The 23,083-nt window shown below is 40.5% G+C and overlaps 1 pseudogene; it reads left to right on the top strand.

Annotated features, from left to right (window-relative positions):
* Window positions 1-488: 488 nt before the first annotated feature.
* The window catches only part of LOC133756532 (complement component 1 Q subcomponent-binding protein, mitochondrial-like), a 36,950-nt pseudogene continuing 14,355 nt past the window's right edge, over window positions 489-23,083 (top strand).

Here is a 23,083-nt window from a genome sequence, read left to right as displayed (position 1 = left end):
TCATGTGTCTGTGAGTCCCAAGACCTGGCATGGTAACTGGATCTGATGGAGAGAATACAATGAGGAGTTTTTTTGTTTTTGTTTTTTATGTTCCTAGAAGGGTGTGTGTGTGTGTGTGTGTGTGTGTATAAAAGATCCTGGAGGGAAATTCCATTTGATGTATTATTTCCTAGAATCCTTTTTAGGGACTTTTAATATCTCCTCGCTGGGTAGCTCAATACCATTGGCAATATTCTCGTCTCATTTAACTTCTTATAGTTCAGTGATTGGAAATGACAGTGATGGTTTCATCAGAAAACCATTGGCCCAGGGAGAAAGTGGGAATTCGTAATTATTTGTCAAAGTCTCTTGGATAGTCTAAAACTTAAAATACCTTGCTTACTGTGTAATTTAACATGATCAAATGGTTCAGTGACCATGGTTCTCAGAATACAAAGATCAGAAAGCTCCTTCCCTCTCCGCAGAGTTGCAGTTTGTAAAACTTGGCGATGAGATTGAATTCACCTTGTTATTATGTGAACATTGAGGTAAAGGGAAACAGTTATAATCAACTAACTGCTGAATGGCACATGCTGAATGGTATAACACTGAATCCTTGCTACCTGAACTTTACAAATAGGAAAATAATTTTTCTTCAGTTTTGTCTTCAAATCTTCAGAACAAGGGGCTAGCATTGTGATGAAGTGGATTAAGCCACTGCCAGCAACACCAGCATCCTTCCTGTCCAGCTCATTGATAATGCTCCCGGGAAAGCAGTGTAAGATGGCTCAAGTGATTGGCCCCTGCACCCAAGTGGGAGACCCAGAGGAAGCTCCTGGTTTTGGCCAGGCCCAGCCCTGGCATTGTGGCCATTTGGGGAGTAAACCAGCAGAAGGAAGATCTCTCTCTCCTCTCTCTTTCTGTCTCTCTCTCTCTCTCCCTCTTTCCCTTCCTCCCTCCCTCCATCTAACTCTGCCTTTCAAATAAATAAATAAATCTATTAAAATTTTCTTCATAACAAAAGTAGTACTGGATACACGCAGTTAGGGAATGAAATCAGAGCTGGGGCCATGGAGCATGAATGTGGTTGAAGGAAACTTGAATGCATTTCCCTTTCAGATTTTTATCAAGGAATTTTTTTTGTTTCTGGAATGAAGAAAATAACACATTGAGTATTATTAAAATATAAGACCAATCTGTGTATCAGTGATTGCTCCTGGCCAATTTTGAAGATTGATATTCTAGATATTTCAGATTTTAGCTTCAGAATTCAGAATTTCTAGACTACAGTTTTTAGAATTTTGATATCCAATTTATAGACTGCAGTTTCTAGAAAAGTGTGAATTATCAAATAGACTGACTCAAAATGAAACTTTTCCCATTTCATTCATAATTAGAGGATGGCCGTTCATTTAGAAGAATGTGTCAGTTATGTCTGTAAGACAGTAAGCAAGTTAAACCCCCAAACAATTCAGGTTTTGAATTCAGTCATACAACAAGACAGAACTAACTCATCAGAAGAATATGAGCTGTCAAAACAGGCAAGATTTAGACTATGCTTAATTTACTTTAAAAAAACAAGTAAAAGTTCTTTATTACTATTATTATTTAGCACAGAACTGTACTACCTCTGCTTCACTTAATACTCAATAGGTTGGCCCCATGGCAAACTCAGAAAACCTCAGAAGTCAAAGATGTAATATTTTACCTGCCAATTACAAAAACCCAGAATGATTTTATTGACTTGAGTCACATAAGAGTAACAAGAAAATGATATGCCTATGGGAAAGAGGCCTGTGTAGCAATTCAGATGAATTGTGACTAATTATCCTACTTGCCTCCAGGAGGAAAAGGATGCTTTCTATAGATTCATTGCCTTGAGGCATCCTAAAAAGCCAGGCTGTTGCATCATATCCAGAATAGGGCAGATATGATCTCTGTTCAACTCTACTGACAAATTCAGATGGTAACATCTCATGTACAATCCACCAACCTGACAACACAGTTTATCATTTCCTATCTTATATCCTAAATCGAATTTTTGAGTATTTAATATTAAACTGACCTGGGGCCAGTGCTATGGTGTAGTAGGCTGTCTCTGCCTGTGGCACCGGCAAACCATATGGACGCTGGTTTGTGTCCTGGCTGCCCCTCTTCCAATCCAGCTCTCTGCTATGGCCTAGGAAAGCAGTGGAAGTTGGCCCAAGTGCTTGGGCGCCTACTCCCATGTGGGAGACCTGAAAGAAGCTCCTGGCTCCTGGCTCCTGGCTTTGGATCAGCCCAGCTCCAGCCATAGCAGCCACTTGAGGAGTGAACCAGTGGATGGCAGACCTTTCTGTCTGTCTCTCCCTCTCTCTGTAACTCTACCTCTCAAATAAATAAATAAATAAATAAAAATATTAAATTGCCTGAGAAGTAATTTTTAAAGATAAAAATTAATCAAGTTGCAATACATAAATATATCACAAAATGTTATGATAAATCATTCATCAACAAATACTTATTTTCAAAAATGTATTATGTGCTATGTCACAGGCATAGTTTTAGGCTCTGGGGGAGTTTTTCTGCTCTCCTTTTTGTTATAGCATGTTTTTTAAAAATTAAAATTTGAATGTGATTGATGAACTCTATTCATAATTTAGCTTGCCAAGATTTAAAAGAAAGAATTCATTCACAGAAACATGCCTAAAATGTATAAAATGAAAATATGTCAGTGTGACCTTTTCCATTTGCTGCGGCAAAATGTTAATGTAAATGAGATGCAGGGATTTTTAGCTGTAAACAAGTTTAAGTTGTCCAACCATGGTAAAATTTCCACTTCCTCAAATAGTGAATATGAATTTTCTATGTAGGGGAATAGACTCAACGGTCTTGTAAAACGTGTCTTTAGCACTTAGAAAATGTGGAAGCTGCTTTGAAAATGTAATTAAGCCTCACTGGCAATGGAAGAGCTGAGGCATTCGGAGTCCCACAGAGGTACATGTGGGCTACACTGAGGTGAAAAAGTATTTGGAACAGTGTATGAATATTGAGTCCTGTAAACAGGAGGGCTGTGAAAGAAATAGAAGGATGAACATTGCATAGGACAGAGTCCTTGTGAAAGGGACTGAAGATGAGGATGGAAGGAAGAGAGAGAATTAACTTACTGACACAAAAAGATAGTTTTCTTTTTTTTTTTTCCTCCTTTTCCAATACTTCCAATTCTCTTTACTTCAGCTTTCCTGGATTAATCAGATCAGAGTGAATATTTTCTTCATCTTATGCATTAATCTTTTGACTTGTATTCTTCTTTGTGTTCGTACTGATTAAGTATGTACCCTCCATCTTCAAGGACAGAGAATTGTTTCACATAGGACAAGTCACTCAAATACAAAGAGGCCTCCAGCTCTCTGTAAAATGAGGGGAGAGCTACAGCAAGTGCAACAGAGACCACAGCAGAAAACTTGGCCCTTGCTGGGCCAAACAGCTTAGGAAGGGTATTGACTCACATAACCGGAAGTCCAGAGATTGTGCAGACACGGAGACTGGTTTAATCAAATAATCCAAGTTCCTGTTTTTGCAGTTCTCCCAACTATGTTCATTTCTGGGTGTTGGCTAATGCTCAGGGTAGCACCCTCATGGATAACAAAGTATGGCTTCCCTAATTAGCAAACTGGAATAGACAGAGTATCTCTTTTGGTGCTCTCCTTTTATTATTATCTTATTATATTTGTTTTTAAAATTTAATTGAGAGACATAAAGAGAAAGACAGATATTGAGAAGACGAGAGTTCCCACCCACTGGTTCACTCCCCAGTTACCCACTATGGCCTCAGGCCAAGGACCGGACCACAGCCAGGAGCCAGGACCTCAGTTCAAGTTTCCTATGTGAGGGGAGGAACCCAGTGATTTGAGCTGTCATTGCTGCCTCCTAGGATCTACATTTGCAGGAAGCTAGAATCAGGAGCAGAGGCTGGAATCAACCCAGAAACTCTGATCTGGGATGGGATTTCAAAATTCACATCATAATCGCTGGGCCAAACACCTGCCCCTGGTGCTCTTTTTGAAACATAATGTTCTTTCCTAAAGATTTCCAGAAAACTTTCCTACTTGGTGGCTGAAATTGGGTCTCATTCCAATGTCCAATCCTATAGTAATACTTCATTAGGATTGTCAGACTGGGTGGCTTAAACAACAGAAATTTATTTCCCAAGATTCTGAAGACCTGAAGTCTGATATCAAGGTATTTGCAGGGTTGGTTTCTTCTAAAGCCTTTCACTTTGCATTGCTTCATATTGAATATAAAAAGGATTTTGTAAATGTCGGGGGTGGGGGTGGGGGAGGAGCTGGCATGGCGCTGTAGTGCAGGTTCAAATCAGCTGCTCCACTTCAAATCCAGCTCCCTGATGATGGCCTGGGAAAGCAGTAGAAGATGGTCCAAGGGCTTGGACCCTGTACCCATGTGGGAGACCCAGAAGAAGCTCCTGGTACCTGGCTTCAGATTGGCCCAGCTCTGGCTGTTGTTTGGGGAGTGAACCAGCAAATGAAAGACCTCATTCTCTGTCTCTCTTTCTCTCTCTGTCTATGACTCTGTCTCTCCAATAAATAAATCTTTAAAAAGAATCAGGGGGGATTGATCAAAATAGTTGATAGCAAAGCTCTTCAGCTTTTGACTCAACCTTTAATTGCTAGATTAAATCAGGAAAAAATGATGTTTTATGGGTTACAATGACTATATATTACTAAGGTCATGGTTCAACCTAATAAAAACCCTTTTCAGTAAGCCTTGAAAGTATGTCTTCTAGAACAAAACATCAAATGTAAAGTGTTTATGAAAGAAAAGATGTCCCAGAACAAAAGTTGACTTGTGATCCAAAATGCAATGACACAATGACAATCTTGAATAATATAGAAAAGGTTTCATTATATTTCACTTGTTCTGTGTTTATGTCTGGGAACCATGCATTCAAACAAACTAACACAAATTGTGCCATTGGCTAGTCTTTGCTATCTTACACATCTTTCCTTGCTTGTCTTCAGTAACTGAATCTCTAACAATAGATGGGAAATATTATTTTTTCAATTTATATAAATAGTAAGAAAATTATTTTTACCCCACTTCCATCTTTATCTTCCCTACATTCTGACTTTATTGCCACTGATATTAAATTCCAAGATTATTTGATGAGTCATTTGTTTTGTTTGGTTAGTTTCTTTAACTTTTTAAAAGTTGATTTAATGGAACAATTTCATGTATTCACTACATACAGGTTTTTTTGTCTTTTAGTTTTAAATATTTATTTATTTGAAAGTCAGAATTACAGGGAGGGAGATGGAGAGTCAGAGAGAGAGAGAGATCTTCCATCCACTGGTTCACTCCCCAAATGGCTGCAATGGCTGGAGCTAAACTGATCCAAAGCCAGGAGCTTCCTCCAGGTCTCCCACGTGGCATACATACAGTTTTTTTTTTTTTTTTAAAGAGGTCAGAGTTACACAGAAAGAAGGAGAGGCAGAGAGAGAGAGAGGTCTTCCATCTGCTGGTTCACTCCCCAGTTGGTCGCAATGGCCGGAGCTGCACCTATCTGAAGCCAGGAGCCAGGAACTTCTTCCAGGTCTCCTGTGCAGGTGCAGGGGCTCAAGGATTTGGGCCATCTTCTACTGCTTTTGCAGACCATAGCAGAGAGCTGGATTGAAAATGGAATAGCCAGGACTCGAACTGGTGCTCATATGGAATGCTGGTACTGTAGGTGGTGGCTTTACCCACTATGCCACAGTGCTGGCCCCCATACATACAGTTTTAAGAGTCCCACCGCACCCTCCCTCCAGGTTAGAATTTTTTAGAAAATATTTTAAAACATACATTAAATGTCCCAGAGGTGCCTCAATTAAAGAGAAAAATTGGCCCCAGACTAGATGAATCCCACAAGCTTCTTATAACTTCTTTTATTTGGCCTTTAGTTTTATTTTCTTTCTCTCTCGTGTGGTAAGAAATTAAAATATATTTTTATTTACATGTTCTCATGAAAAATATTCCATTTGTATAAAGTCTGAGAAAATTAAATTCCTTAGATTTTTGCAATAAAGACTATTAGTTGCTAATCAAAGTTTTGGGGTAGTGCTGTTGGTAGACTAAACAATATGTAATTAAGACACAAGAGAATCTTTTCTGTTTAAAGGAATGCCATTTCTCCCTGTTGCTTTTCTGTTAAGGTGATCTCTAAAAAAAAATGTATTTTTGTTATTCAGTTGCTAAGTTTGTTGAAGTTTAATTACTCATGTGGCTATAATTGGCAGAGACAAAGTGCAAAAGTCAACCTTTTTCCTTCACTTAGACACAAATGCTGGCCTGCATTGCAGATGACTATCTGTGGGAGGTGTTTGTTTTGCAATTAAATAACAGTAAGGAAAATGTCTGAAGTTATTACTTAGCGCTCATCCCCCTATCTTCTCTCCTAACTTTTTATTTCCTTAAATGTTTATTTATTTTCATCTACTTTAAGTGCAAAGAGAGAGAGGGAGAAAGAGAGAAGAGAGGGGAGATCTTTTAGTCTTTCATCTGCTGGTTCACTCCCCAAAGGCCTGCAACGGCCAGGGCTGGACTTCTGGCCAGGAGCCTGGAACTCCATCCAGGTCTCCCACATGGATGATAGGGACTCAAGAACTTGAGCAATCATTTGCTGACTCCTAGAGTATACATTAGCAGGATGCTGGATTGGAAATGGAACAGCTAGGACTTGAACCAAGAACCCTGACAAGGACACAGACATTCCAAGTGACGTCCTAAACTGCTGTTCCACAATACCTGCTCCCCTCTCCCATGCATATTTAAAGATTATTAAAATCAGAGCTGAAAGAGATTTTGGAAAAGTAAAATTCTGAGATTTAATAAATTAGTTGAAACTAACCAGAGATTGATGGAAATGGGCATATGAACAGGTGATAAGTTGCTGTAAAAAATCTGAAGATTTTCATTAATCACAAACTTAAGTTTGCTCAAATATAGAGATCTTATTGTGTAAATATAGAATAATTGAGTCAAGAGCATATCAAGTGGTATTCCCAGTGGTCTGTGAACTGGTCAGATAACGTGAGGTATCTTAATATTTCAGTTTTGGGGATCAGTACTGATAAAATGTCATGTGAAAAAAAAATACAAGGATGCTTCAGAATGTTGTGGAAAAATGGAATTAGACGGTAAGTTTAGGTGTGGGTGTTTGGCCTAGTAGTTAAGATGCCACTTAAGACAATAGCATCCCATATTGGAGTGTCTGGATTTGGATCCTGGCTCTGCTTTTTTTTTTTTTTTTAAAGAAAACTTTTATTTAATAAATATAAATTTCAAAAGTACAACTTTTGGATTATAGCAGTTTTTCCCCCCATAACCACCCTCCCACCTGCAGACCATCCCATCTCCTTCTCCATCTCCCATCTCATTCTTCATTAAGATTCATTTTTAATTATGTTTATATACAGAAGATCAACTTAGTATATACTAAGTAAAGATTTCAACAGATTGCACCCACATAGATACACAAAGTAGAAAGTACTGTTTGAAGACTAGTTTTACCATTAATTCACATAGTACAACACATTAAGAACAGAGATCCTGCATGGGGAGTAAGTGCACAGTGACTCCTGTTGTTGATTTAACAATTCACTCTTATTTATGATGTCAGTAATCACCCAAGACTCTTGTCATGAGCTGCCAAGGCTATGGAAGCCTCTTGAGTTCACAAACTCCAACCTTATTTAAACAAAGCCATAATCAAAGTGGAAGTTCTCTCCTCCCTTCAGAAAAAGGTACCTTCTTCTTTGATGACCAGTTCTTTCCAATCAAATCTCACTCACAGAGATCTTTCATTTAGGTCATTTTTTTGCCAGTGTCTTGGCTTTCCATGCCTGAGAAACTCTCATGGGCTTTTTAGCCATATCCAAATGCCTTAAGGGCTGATTCTGAGGCCAGAGTGCTGTTTAGGGCATTTCTGGCTCTGCTTTTGATTCCAGCTTCCTGCTAATGCACACTCTGGGAAGCAGTTTGTTTGCTGAAGTAGTTGGGTTCCTTCTACTCTTGTGTGCCACCTGGATTGAGTTCTCTGTTCCCAGCTTCACCCTTTGACCAGCTTTAGTCCAATCCTGGCCACTGCAAGCATTTGAGGAGTGAACCAGCAGATAAGAGTTTCTTTTCTCCATCTCAATTTCTCTGTCTCTTTCTCTTATAAAAAATTTTAAAAGACCTTTATTTTGGCACAAAACAATTTTGAAATCCGTACATCATTTTCTCATAATACACATTTTCCAAGAGTATTTTTGAATACTCCTTGAATGCATCCTTTTCAACAAATTATGCACCAAAATAACCATATTTTTAATTCATTTTTTTCACAAAATTTTTGAAACGCCTTTGTATGGAATTAAATATGCTAAGGCAAAACAAAAGAAAACTGAGGAAGAAAAAAACAAATCACTGACATTCAGTTAGCATCTCTTTTGTGCCAGGACTTGGACTAGATACCTTCTAGAAGCTTACTTAATTCTAATAATAATCCTACACTGTAGGTATTATTATCCCCGTATGGCTAATTTATCCAGGTGATTAAGCAGCATATCAAAAGATCAGTGACAGGGGCCAGTGATATATCCCCTAATGAGTGAAGCCACCATCTGCAGCGCTGCATCCCATATGGATGCCAGTTCAAACCTGGCTGCTCCACTTCCGATCCAGCTCCCTGATAATCCACCTGGGAAAGCAGTGGAGGATTGCCCAAGTGTTTGAGCCCCTACACCCATGACGGAGACCCAGAAGAAGTTCCTATATCCTGGCTTCAGATGGTCCCAACTCCAGCTGTTGTGGCCATCTGGTGAGTGAACCAGTGGATGGAAGACCTCTCTGTCTCTCCCTCTCTCTGTCTATAACTCTGCCTCTCAAATAAATAAATCTTAAAAAAAAAAAAAAAGATTAGTAATAGAGTTATAGTTCCATTCCTGTGCTCACCTAATACCACACCTGTATTTTTCCTATCCACCTTAGGCCATTTTCATCTGTTTTGTATTTACAGAAAATTCTGTGTCAATAATTGTTTAATTCAACCCTTTATTCAGTACTATGTTGGGCACCTATAAAATACAAGGCACTGTGCCAAGAAGTCTGTCCCAGAGGTGGGGAACCTTTGTTTCCACTGAGAACCATGTGGATATTTATAACATCATTTGCAAGCCATACAGAATTATCAACTTAAAAATTAGCCTATTAGAGCTTTATTGAATTTTGAGTCCCACCTGTGGTTGCTTGGCAGGGCCATACCAGATGATTTAGTGGGCCATATTCAGCCTAAGGGCTGGGTGTTTCCTTTCCCTGAGAAGTGAACTCTGGATTCTTAGATAAATTGAAACTTCTTGCCTTAATCACTAATGCAATATGGAAAACAAAAGTAAAATGAAAAGTAATTAGTGTGCTTCAAGAGAGGAAACTTTTAAAAAATTTTTATTTATTTGAGAGGCTAAGAAACAGACATAGACAGAAAGTTTTTCTGGTTCACTCCACAAATACCTGCAACAGCTGGGGCTAGGCCAGCCTGAAGCCAAGAACCAGGAATTAAATCCAGGTCTCCCATATGAGTGGCAAGAATCCAAATACTTAAGGCAAGGCTGATACCTCCCAGGGTCTGCATGAGCAAGAAGCTAAAGTCAGGGCCCAGGGCTGGGAGATCAATATGGAATGTGGGGGGCTGGCACTATTACATATTGGGTAAAGCTGCCCCTACTGTGCCAGCATCCCATATAGGTGCTCCACTTCTGATCCTGATTCCTCCTAATGCATCTGGGAAAGCAGCAGAAGACGGCCCAAGTGCTTGAGCCTCTGCCACACTTGGGAGACCTGGAAGAAGCTCCTGGATCCTGGCTTTAGCCTGGCCCAGCTCTGGCTGTTGCGGCCATTTGGGGAGTGAACGAGCGGATGGAAGATCTCTCTCTCTCTCTCTCTTTCTCTCTCTGTAACTCTCAATGTAACTCTGTCTTTCAAATAAATAAATAATTCTGTAAGAAAAAATATGGAATGTAGACACCGTAACTGGTGGCTTAATTACTAGGCCAAATGCATGCCCCATGGTGGTCGTGGGGAGGGAGCAGGAATGTTGCTGCTGAGGGAGAATTGTCATTGGAACTAGGCTTTGAAAAGTAGAGGGATTTAGATATGCAGAGATGTGACATAGGGTAGGGCAGCCTAGGCAGAAAGAACAGCAGACACATGAGAAAATGAAGTTCATGTCTAGGAAATACCAAATAACTTAGTGTGGCTCTAGCTTAGAGTGGTGGTAGAAGATTAATCAGGAATAAATAGGAGAAATTGGTTGACCTAGATGAAGAAGGGTCAGAAAGGCCAAGCTAATGAGCTGCCATCCTCTGTAAGCAATTGGGAGACAGAACTGATTTTTTAAAAGTAGGGCAATAATAATGGCCCCAAATGTTTTTTTATTTTCCTGCAAAGAACATTCTACAGGGCAGCAATCAAGGTGAAAGAATGTTAGAAGGTTTTTGTGTTTCCAGTAAGTCCTAATGGAACCCTGAGTTATAGCATTCTCATCTTTTTCCATTCCTTTTTAAGGCCACTCAACCCCCATGCACACCACTCAACTGCTCTCCTACTCTTCACTGCCTTTCCTAAATCTCCTCTGCCTTCATCTCTTTTCATTAATTAAGATGCTTGGCTCACTGGCTCTTGCCTTCAGCTCTGGCCCCTGTGTACTTGACCTCTATCCTTACTTTTCTGCTATTTGCACATTTGTTTTCACCTGTGCACTCGGCTTGGATTACTTTTCCACCTGTGAGTTATTCCATCGTCGCAGGCAGGTTTATAATGCTTCAAGCCCCATCTTCTCTTATAGAACACACACTCCCACACATATTACTCAGGATTTGTGTTTGAAACAGAAATTGTGGTAGCTATTTCGGATAGAAAAATAATATTAATTTAATAAGGATATTTGGTACCTCATTGCACTCCCCAGAGGCCTAGAGAGTAGGGCCCAGAGGCTCTGCAGCTAGGTGCCGTGTTCACGAAACACTCCAAGGGCTGCTGGAAGACAAAGGATGCTCTGGCAGCTGCTTTGTATACACATCCCTGCCCCTGCCAGTGGCTTTGGAAACTCGGCACCAAAAATCCCACCAAGCACGTTCTGGAAGGGCCAGTGCCTCTGCTGTCATTCTAGTGAAATGGCAGATAACAAGGGCCCCTGCTTCCCAGGATTGTTAAACCTCTGAAGTGAAATCTTTATGACTGTCTGATTCATGAAGCCTGACAGCGTTCAGAGTTCACCGACCGCAAAGCTAATAGATCCTGAGCTTTAGGGGCCTACTTTTGCACAGACCCCTTCCAAGGCCCTGGGAAAGCCCTAAAAATGTTACACATTTTGTAAAAGTGGTGAAAGAAAAATATTGTACCTGCAACTCTGCCTTCCCCATCACTCTTACTAAATTTACATTGTTATCAGCCATGAGTTGTGAAGCTTAAAGAAACTTTCTAAACTATCAATTATTAAAAAAAAAAAAGTTGACCAGCCATACCGAAGATTAAAGCACTTTTCTATTATTTTTATAAAAACTATTTAAAAAACACTGTCACCTGAAGACAAAGAATATGCAGCTAAAATAATGAAGAAAAGTAATAAAGAGGTACATTAAGCAAATTAATTAGTTCAATAGTCATTTGCTTTTTTGGATTTGTAATGTTGGTGGTACATATTTTTAAAATTTATAATTTTTATTTTTTATCATTCTAATGAGTTGTTCACTTAAAAACTTTTTAATTTACTTTATTTAGTGTGCGGGGAGGGGAGACTCCCATCTGATGGTTCATCTGCTACATGCCTGAGAGGGCCAGGGTTTAGACAGGTCAAAGCCAGGAGCCAGGAACTCAATCCAGGTCTCCCACATGGGTGGCAGGTCCCCAGCTAATGAGCTTCCACGACTGCCTCCCAGAGTCTGCAATGGCAGGAAGCTGGAATCAAGATCTGGAGCCAGAGATCAAATCCAGGCACTCTGATGTGGGACACAGGCATCTTAACTGCTAGGCCAAATGCCCACCCCAAGTATTCAGTGTTTTAACCTAATTTAAAATTCATAAATGTATTGTTTTTTCTTAAAGAAGACTCCAAAATAGTATGAAGTTCAAGCCCCACAAAATCAGGATCTACTCCTGACTTAATCCCTGAACTAAACTGGTTTACAGAGCAAGTCTTGACTTCAGAAAAAAATTCTCAAACACAGCAAATATCCCTTATGTTGAATTTGAGCATATCTTTGGTATTTAAGAATGACAGTTCTGTTGAGGAAATATATTTGTGTAGGTTTTGGAAAGGGATTGTAGAGGCAGGTGCACACAATAGAAATATTGTATAAACAAGGAGAAAGTAAATTATGCACAAGAAGAGATACCCTGAGGATTAACATAGATAATTGTCAGGATACTAATGCCAATCGCCAAGATTGAGATCTCAGAATTGATACAGGTTCAGGGAGGAATTGGAGAGACAGAATTTGGACATTTCATGGTTTAATTTGCATTAGCTATCAGCTCTATTAGCATTCATTTACCATGTCCTAGTGCTTGATGAAATAGTAGTAAAAATTACATTTAAGAGTAAAATAAAATAACAGGTTGATTTAGAAGAAGTATCAATGAATGTAGTTAAAGGAAAAGTATAATTAAAATGCATATTTAAATACCAAAATCCTGCTTTTAATTTAACTAAATTTTAACCTTCTACTCTAAAGATTAGCAGAACCGGAAAGGATTACCAAAGCATGGCTGATTTACAGAAACAATTATAGCAACAACTATTTATAGAATGTACACTTTAGTCCTAGTGTGACACTACATATATTACTTTCATTATTTGTCTCTTCTTTTAAGATTTTATTTCGTATTTTTCTTTTAAAAGCAGAATTACAGAAAGAGAGGAGACACACAGAAAGAGAGCTCTTCTATTCGTTGGTTTACTCCTCAAATGGCTACAATAGCTGGGAAGGCCAAGCTGGAGCCAGGAACCAGGGACTCGACTACTTGGGCTGTCTTCTGCTGCTTTCCCAGGCACATTAGCAGTGAGTTGGACTGGAAGTGGAGTAGCTGTGACTCGAACCAATGCCAGTATGGAATGCTGCTGCTGCAGGCAGTGACTTAACTCTCTGTGCCACAGCACCTGTCCTTTGTTATTTCTGATGATGATCTAGTATGATATCATCATTCCCATTTGGTATAGGAACAGGCAGTCTTAGAGTCTTGATTTCAAATAACCTTCGCATTTGGGGACTTGTGCTCTTTTTTTAAAAAAAAGATTTTATTTATTTACTTACTTATTTATTTTGAGAGGCAGAGTTACAGAGAGAGAAAGAGAGACAAAGAAAGAGAGAGATCTTCTAGCCGCTGGTTCATTTCCCATTTGGCTGCAATGACCTGGGCTGGGCTAGACCGAAGCCAGGAGCCAGGAGCTTCTTCCAGATCTTCACATGGGTATAAGGACCCAAGGACTTGGGCCATCCTCCACTGATTTCCCAGGCGCATTAGCGGGGAGCTAGATCAGAAGTAGAGCATCTGGGACTTGAACTGGTGCCCATATGGGTTGCCAGCACCTTAGGCCACAGCGTTAGCCTGCTGAGCTAGAGTGCCAGCCACATCTTGCTCTTAACTAAACCATTATACTGCACAGTATTGCTTTCCAGCATTCAATAATGCAGCCTTCACATATGTATGTGGAGAGAGCATTATGCAAATATGTATACCTTATTTCACCACAATCATGGCAAGTTAAATTCATCTTTGATTGTCTCACATCCTTACAAAGCAACAATGACCTATTCCAAATTGCACAGAAGTAAATGACCCAGTAAATTATCTTCCTTGAATACCTAGCTTTTGGCCATTCTGCTCTTTGGGGTGCAGAACTTGTTTAAGGGAACAACATGGGTTAATGTCAGCTTATTTGAAAAAAAAAGGAAGAGAGAAATCACTTGTATACCATATACTACATTTTGCCTTTCTTTGCTTAACCAGTTGGGTTCAGGAGAAATACTACTAGGAAGCTCTGGGTATCTTTAAACCTCATGCTTACATGCAGGTGTGTAGTTGTAAAGGGGTCATGGAACAGTTCAAGTGAGGTAGAGAAGAAATAGAGTAAGAAAAGGCTACAGATTAACTAGTTTTCCTCTCAGTTTTGTCAGTGAAAGCAACCAGATAGCTTTATCTAAAGTAATCACATCCCAAGATTTATATACTTTTATTTCCTAGATTTATTTATCACTCTTATTTGTTTCTTATCTGCCTTTTCCCCCAAAACAGGCATTTGCAACAGATATAATAAATATCACACCCAACAGGGAGAAAAACTTTTCCTGGGAGGCAAAAACCTTATCTTTCTTGGTATAAAGCATAGATACAGATGCAGTACATAAACAGATATAGTGTCTCTGGAGTATTAAAATTTCATGTGGAGGGGCCAGTAGTGGCATAGTGGGTAAAGCCACCGCCTGCAGTGCTGTGGCATAATGGGTAAAGCCACCGCCTGCAGTGCTGGCTGGCATCCCATATAGTCGTGGGTTCGAGTTCCAGCTGCTCCACTTCCCATCCAGCTCCCTGCTAAGGCACCTGGGAAAGCAGTGGAAGATGGCCCAAGTATTTGGGCCCCTGTACCTGCATGGGAGACCCAGAAGAAGCTCCTGGCTCCTGGCTTTGGATTGGCCCAGCTGTGGCTGTTGTGGCCATTTGTGGAATGAACCAGTGGATAGACGATCTCTCTCTCTGTCTCTCCCTCTCTCTCTCTGTAACTCTGCCTTTCAAATAAAATATATAAATCTTTAAAAAAATTTTCCTGTGGAAGCAGTTAGAGAAAAGGACATGAAAAGGCTCTTTTGGAAGCAATATGAAAAAAGAGAAGCATTGTTGTGGGAGGTAAGCATTGAAAGGGCAGGAACTGCAGAACCCTCGGAAGTTGTAGCCCAAGTGTCTGGCAATGTCCTCATAGAGTAAAGGCACAATAACCATTTTGAGCGAGCAATCAACTCTTTATTTGCTTTATTTATATGTCACATTCTACATAGTGTTGTCATTATTTTAAGGAAGGGTAAAGCGGAATTGGGTTAAAGAAATAATGTAGAACTAGTAATTTGTTTCTAAAGAAGACTAGACAGATGGAGCAGGAGCACCTCTATAAATAAACAAGTTTTCAACTCAGGAGTGAAGTTAATTCTTTGTTTTTCAGAAAACTACCCTGTCACAATTAATTAGTATGAACTTTTAGATAGCTCCATGTAGAATGCCTCGGTTAAAAACTAGCAGACTTGCAGCATTCAAACAGAGCTTCCTTAATTATTCTCATGCTCTGCTGAAGTCCTTGCTGGGTATTGCTATATCTTCCACATAAGCCCGGACTTGAATCTGATAAGCTCAAAGCCCTGACTGGGTGTAAAGTTGGGGAGAAGATGGCTTCTGGCCATTTTATAGGATCCACTCTTGGCCAGAAAGGCCCCATGCCCTGTCTTCTAACATATTAATAATACCAGGTTTCCTTTAGGTCTCAGTTGGGACAGGTGACAATAATTGAGACAGTGAGCTTTTCTTGTGGTTTCTATTTCCCTCAACCCAAGACTTCTTGTAGCTTCCTCTCATCATGTAGAAGTCACAACTTCAAAGAGCACTTTAGAAATGGAAGAATTATCACAGTCATGATCTGGTACTGTTATGTCCTCAACCCTGCAGTTTAAGTGCCCAAGATAATGCAAGAAAATTCCTTTTTAACATGAGCATCTTCAAGGACTTTCCATCCTCTAGTGTTGGCAAGAGAGTCCCACACGTTGGATTAAGTAGACAAACACTCCATGGAATTTCTACATATTACTTTTACTAGTATCTGAGTAAAGTTTTAATGATAATAAAGGAATACAAAATAAATATTTAGAAAAGCTAGAATTATTTTATTTATTCATAAAGAGGCAGCTAAAGTGATTTAGCAGATGTCTGTAGATGAAGTCTAAAAACATGTCCTGCCAGGGCAGGCTTGTAGCCTAGTGGTTAAGACATGCAAATCCCTTATCAGAGTGCCTGGGTTTGATTCCCAGCTCCTGACTCTAGCATTCCTGCTAATGTAGACCCTGGGAAGTAGTGGTGATGACTCAGATGATTGGGTTCCCGCCATATGGGAGATGTGGATTGTTTTTCAAGTTCCTGGCTTTAGCAATGACCTAGTCACAGCTGTTGCAGGCATTTGGGACGAGAACCTATTGATGGGAGCTTTCTGTCTGTCCATGCCTCTCAAATTAAAAACAAAAAACAAGAGTGGAAATAGGCGAGGAAGTTTGTGGAATTCAGAACACAGGAGGATTGTTTACTTTTGAGAAAGGCACACTCTTCTGCTGAGACTTTTGGAGAAGGGAACAAATGATAGGCACGGAGAAATGCTGAGAAGGAAGAGTTAGACCAAGTTTCCATGATGGTTGTCTCATGATCTGTCTCTGCCGAAACATTCTCAAAGTCTGACCTCAGTAGCCTGAGTGTGTGGGAACTCTTCAGTAGTACTTCTGCTGAATTCTGTCCATTTTGTGAGACCAATGAGCCCTTTGAAGAGTGGCTATTAGGATTGGCAGGTTGCTTCCAGCTAGTGGAGATAAACGTGGTCTTCAGTGACCCTGGTCATTCAAGCACCATACAAGCCATCACCTACAGGAAGGTGACAGTGGTCATGAACTTTAAACGACAGTGGTGAGGAGGAACTGAGAACTTTGAGCTAGGAAAGAATTTGAAACAGTTCACATGAGAAGTATATCTGAGAGTTTATGTGTACTGAGGAAGTATTATTGACTTTCAGTTATCAAAAAAAAGTGAAGGACCATTTATATGGACATTTTAAATCTAGAGGATTCAAACAATTAGAGTTTATTTTTAAAAGAATGAAATGAAATTATGAAAGTTTCTAATAGACTTACATTTAACCAAATCCCCACATTAGTCAGTCTTTTCCATTCTCTCAGAAACATTCTGACGCATACCTGTAGCACACTGACATGCAAATTGCTCATGGCCAGTTCACTACTTTCTAGCTTTCTTCTATTCCCAGAAGTTGAATTATTTGTGCTAAGAGCACTTGTTAGTATAATTATGCATTTTTATAAAAATTACACATTTCAATGGATTTTTTCTTTGTTGTTGTAGAGTTCTATAAATTTCTTTTTTTAAAGATTTATTTATTTATTTGAAAGTCAGAGTTACACAGAGAGAGGAGAGGCAGGGCTGGGGGGGAGAGGTCTTCCATCCGCTGGTTCACTCCCCAGTTGGCTGCAACTTTGGAACTGGGCTGATCCAAAGCCAAGAGCCAGGAGCTTCCTCTGGGTCTCCCATGTGGGTTCAAGGGCCCAAGGACTTGGGCCATCTTCCACTGCTTTCCCAGGGCATAGGAGAGAGCTGGATCAAAAGTGGAGCAGCCGGGACTTGAACCCGCGCCCCTAAGGGATGCCGGCACTGCAGACAGTGGCCTTACCTGCTACACCACAATGCTGGCACTAAGTTCTGTAAATTTCAACACACCTACAGATTAGTCTAACTGCAAGCACTAGGGCTGGTGTTGTAGCACAGTGGATTAAGCTATCATCTGTGATGCTGGCATCTCATAGGGGTCCTGGCTACTCCCTTATGGTCCAGCTCCCTGCTAATGCACCTGGGAAAGTAGCAGAAGATGGCCCAAGTACTTGGGCCCCTGCCACTCAAGTGGGAGACCTTGATGAAGCTCCAGGCTCTTGGCTCAGCCCAGGCCATTGCAGCCATTTGGAAAGTGAACCAGCAGATGGATGATCTCTTTCTGTGTGTCTTTCTCTCTCTCTCTGCAACTCTGCCTTTCAGACAAATTAAGTATAGGGCCGGCGCTGCGGCTCTATAGGCTAATCCTCCACCTTGTGGCACCGGCACACCAGGTTCTAGTCCCGGTGGGGGCGCCGGATTCTGTCCCGGTTGCCCCTCTTCCAGGCCAGCTCTCTGCTATGGCCCGGGAAGGCAGTGGAGGATGGCCCAAGTGCTTGGGCCCTGCACCCCATGGGAGACCAGGAGAAGCACCTGGCTCCTGGCTTCGGATCAGCGCGGTGCACAGGCCCCAGCGCGCTGGCCGTGGCGGCCATTGGAGGGTGAACCAACGGCAAAGGAAGACCTTTCTCTCTGTCTCTCTCTCTCACTGTCCACTCTGCCTGTCCAAAAAGAAAAAAGAAAAAAGAAAAGAAATTAAGTAAATTATTTTTTAAAAAACACAGAAAATGTCTGTTACCTTAAAAAATGCCTGCTGTGTCTTTTTAAACTGACATTCTCCCCACTATCCCTACCCAGAAAACCACAGATCTGTTCTTTAACCCTATTCATTTGCCTTCTCAAGAGTCATGTAGATAAACATATACCAGGCTACTTCAAAAAGTTCATAGGAAAGTGTAATTAAAAGACACATTTATTTGGGTGTAAAAATTTGAAATCCATGCATGCCAGAGGTCTTTAAAAAGTTCCTGAGAATTTTTTTTTTTTTTTGGACAGGCAGAGTGTACAGTGAGAGAGAGAGACAGAGAGAAAGGTCTTCCTTCTGTTGGTTCACTCCCCAGATGGCTGCCACGACCAGTGCACTGCACCAATCTGAAGCCAGGAGCCAGGTGCTTCTCCCTGGTCTCCCATGGGGTGCAGGGCCTAAGCACTTGGGCCATCCTCCACTGCACTCCCAGGCCACAGCAGAGAGCTGGCCTGGAAGAGGGGCAACTGGGACAGAATCCGGCACCCTGACTGGGACTAGAACCCGGTGTGCCAGTGCCGCAGGCAGAGGATTAGCCAAGTGAGCCGCAGCGCCGGCCAGTTCCTGAGAAATTTGAAGTATGAAAATACAATTTACCAATTTCCATTTCTGCGGCAAAATAACCTTATTTTTAAAATATTTATTTGAGAAGCAGAAAGGGAGACACCTTAAATTCCATTTTTCATGAACCCTTCTAAGCGCTCTTATATGAGTTTAGTACATTATTCTGTGAAGCTGGTTTCTTCTATTGAATATAATGCTTTTGAGCGTCATGCAAATCACTGTGTGTTTCAGTAATTCCTTCTTTTATATTGCTGGCTTGTATTTTGTTATATGGATGTGCCACAGCTTGTTTATCCATTTATCCCTGAAGGGTCTTTGGGTTATTTCCAGTTTATGACTATTACAAATAGAACTATTATACACAGTCATGTAGAGGTGTTTTTGTGTGTGTGTGTGTGTGTGTGTGAAAAGGTTTACATCTCTCTAGGGTGAAAAACATGAGAGTCAACAACTGGGCCATATGGCAAATGTATGTTTAACTGTCTAAGAAAATGGCCAATTATTTTCTAGAAAGCTGTCCCATTTTTGTATTCTCACAAGTAACATACATGAGTTCTAATTGCATTCTGTTCTTATCAGTGCTTGGCATTATCAGTTATCTTTTAAGGCTATTTTAATAGGTATGAGGTAATATCCCATCATGATTTTAATTTTCATTCCACTATTGGGTCAAGAGATACTAAATATATTTTCATGTACTTATTTTCCATCTATATATCTTATGTGAAGTATCAGCCATCATTTCTTTAATTACACACTCTTTTCTCCTTCTGGAACTCTAATTAAACAAAATTTAAAACTTTTACTATTCTCCCACAGATTCCTAGGGCTTAGTTCACTTTTTGATAAAGTTTTTTTCTGTTTTTCAAACTGAATTATTTCTACTGATCTATTCAAGTCCATTGACTCTTTGCTTTATTATCCCTATTGTGTTGATCCCAACCAATGATTTTACCTGTTGTTTTATTGTTATTTCTTAAATTTCCATTTGGTTCTTGTTTATATCTTCTCTTCCTTTGAAAGACTTTCTAATATTCTAGGATTTGGGTGTGCTTGTAATTGCTCATTGGGGCATTTTATAATAACTGCTTTAAAGACTTTATTAGGTAATTCTAATATCTTTTTCGTCCCAGCTTTGACATCTGTCAATTGTCTTTCCCTATTCAGATTGAGATTTTCACTTTTCTGAGCTCTTAGCCCTCCTAGGCCTCTTTTACTTCCTGTTTCCTAGACTTTCCTTTTTTGGCTGTCTGTGCTAAAAGATGGAGCTCTATTTACACGGATTTGATGCAAACTTCCACAGCTTGTGCTCCCTTTTAGGACGGTCTTGGGAGGACTGGAGGGGGAAAAAACGGTGAACTCAATGCTGCCTCAGTCAGTAGTACTTCAGATTCTGGGCCTTTTCTCTTCAACCTACCTGCCATTATTTACTTTTTAGATGAATAGCTGCTCTGTACATTCTGTGCAGATTTATTATCAGTGGCAAAGACAAGGAAGAATATGCTTACTCTTATCTGAACCCAAACCTCTATAGACTTTAATTGAACATTATGTAAACAATATAAACTGAGTACAGAGGCAAAAGTGGGTAAAGTTCCACAATGAAAAAACTATGAGTCGCCACACACACGTGCACATGCACACACACGTACACACACAAGGCCAAACTTTTCTGTAGTAAATTGAATGCTATGGAGGAGCCCCATAGAAGTGAGTTGCCAAAAACAAAAAACAAAAACAAAAACAAAAAAACAAAAAAAACACAACCTCTCCAAAACAAACCCCAAAAAATCAAAATCAAATCTATAAGCAACAGTGAAAGATTAGGGGATGCCACTGAACTCTAGGTTAATTTTGCACTTGTTTAACAACTGTATATATATTCTTATCCCATTTCGCAAAAAAAAAAAAAAAAAAAAAAATCACGTCCAGGAAATCTGAGTATTTTTATGCAAGCAGGAAGATTTGGAAATCCATTTGGCAAATGCACTTTCAGTTAAATGATTTTAGACTTCCACCAAATTCTAGTGAATGAATATTTTATATGTTTGAAGGTTAAATAGGATGTTTAAGGCATGTGTGTATTTTTAAAATGATTCCATACTAACTGATTGCTTTTCTTATTCTTCTGGATGGATGAGGGCTTCTATGTAAGGCTTTAGAAGGCGATCCAGGGGCCGGCACTGTGCCATAGTAAGTTAAGCATCCGCCTCCGGTGCCGAAAATCCCATATGGGCTCCGGTTTGAGTCCCAGCTGCTCCTCTTTGAACCCAGGTCTCTGCTATGGCCTGGGAAAGCAGTAGAAGATGGCCTAAGTGCTTGAGCCCCTGTGTTTGTGTGGGAGACCAGAAGAAGCTCCTGGCTTTGGATCAGCCCAGCTCCAAGCTGTTGCGGCCATTTGTGAAATAAACCAGCAGATGGAAGAACTCTCTTTCTGTCTCTGCCTCTCTCTGTAACTCTCTGTAACTCTGCCTCTCAAGTTAGGCGTCTGTTTCCATACTCATAATGAGAGCATGATCTTGAGTGATGGCAAAGAGAATGGAAGGAGCACCTGAAAGAGGTATTGGACAGGAAGAAGCAGAGCATTTTGTGACTCAGTGGATTAAGTCTCCACCTGTGATACCAGCATCCCATATGAGTGACAATTCATGACCTGACCACTTCTGATCCACTCCCTGCTAATGCTCCAAGGAAAGCAGCAAATGATGGCCCAAGACCAGAATGGAGTTCCTGACCCCTGGTTTCAGCCTGGCCCATTCCTGGCCTTTACAGCTACGTGGGTATTGAACCAGCAGATAGCAGATCTCCATGTTTCTGTTTCTCTATCTCTCTCTCTCTCCCTGCCACTCTGCCTTTCAATTAAATAAAATAAATCTTTAAAAAAAGAAAAAGAAAAGGAGGAAGCACATGTCAATATGACTGCACTATGGGGCCTAGTGATTGAAGAGTGCCAGTAACCAAAGGAAGGCATCCAGATGAGGGAGCACTTCTGGGGGCACACAAGTATCTACAGAAGGGCAAGAATAATGAAGAATTTAAGGTTTACACTTGTAAAATTTGATGGGAGGATTATATATCAAGTGAAAATATTCAGCATGGAAAGGGTGATTCTATTTCCTGCCTCTACCTCTATTGTGACTCTGCATTTTTGGATACTAAATAAATAGAAACTGGCCTTCTCCGCTGTAGTTTCAAGCTAGAAAGACATCAGGCACAGTTGTAACATAATAAAGAAGAGAAGAAATGCTAAGCAGGAGTAAATATTCCCAAGGAAAGGTTTGAGAACCTTTTAGATGTTCTGTTCTGGAAAGCAGAATACCTTAATGGTTCTTCTTTTCAACTCCAATTAGAAAGAGTCCCTGGTCCTAGATGTATATACCCAGTGCCTCCAGTCGTAGTTGCAGACATGACAAGAATGAGTGACAATTCAGGCAGGGGAATGAGACAAGAAGAGGTTACGCATTTGGGATTAGAATATGTGGGAGGGGCTCACTACTCTGTCTCTTCTAAGTTGAACTATCTATTTTTTCTTTGCATACTCTTACCTGTCTCAGAGCCATAGCAATCCTATTCCCTCTACCCAGAACTCTAATTCATCTCTCACATAACCCTGTCCTATCACTCTTCCTTTTTTTTTTTTTTTTTTTTAATGATTTATTTTAGGGGCTGGCGCTGTGGCGCAGAGGGTTAAAGCCCCAGCCTGCAGTGCCTGCATCCCATATGGGCACCAGTTTGAGTCCTGACTACTCCATTTCCAATCCAACTCCCTGCTACTGCACTTGGGAAAGCAGCGGAGGATAGCCCAAGTCCTTGGGCCCCTACACCCATGTGGGAGACCCAGAAGAAGCTTCTGGCTCCTGGCTTTGGATTGGCTCAGCTCTGGCCTTTGCAACCATTTGGGGAGTAAACCAGCAGATGGATGGCTTCTCTCTATATATCTCTGTCTCTACCTCTCTCTGTACTCTTTTTAAAAAGATTTATTTTATTTATTGGAAAGAGTGACAGAGAAAGAAATCTTCCATCTACTGCTTTATTCCCCAAATGGCCATAATGGCCAGGACTGGGCCAAGTTTAAGCCAGGGGCCTGGAACTCCATCCAGGTCTTCCACATAGGTGGCAGAGGCCAAAGGACATGGGCCATCTTCATCTTTCCCCAGCTTCATTATCAGGGAACTGCATTGGAAGCTGAGCAGCCATGACTCAAACTGGCACTCATAAGGGATGCCAGCATCACAGACAGCAGTAGCTGAACCCACTGCACCA

This window comes from Lepus europaeus, chromosome 3 (assembly GCF_033115175.1).
Source record: "Lepus europaeus isolate LE1 chromosome 3, mLepTim1.pri, whole genome shotgun sequence".
Taxonomy (NCBI): Eukaryota; Metazoa; Chordata; class Mammalia; order Lagomorpha; family Leporidae; genus Lepus; species Lepus europaeus.
Note: the sequence above shows the minus strand (reverse complement) of the source record. Positions and strands in the feature narration are given on the sequence as shown.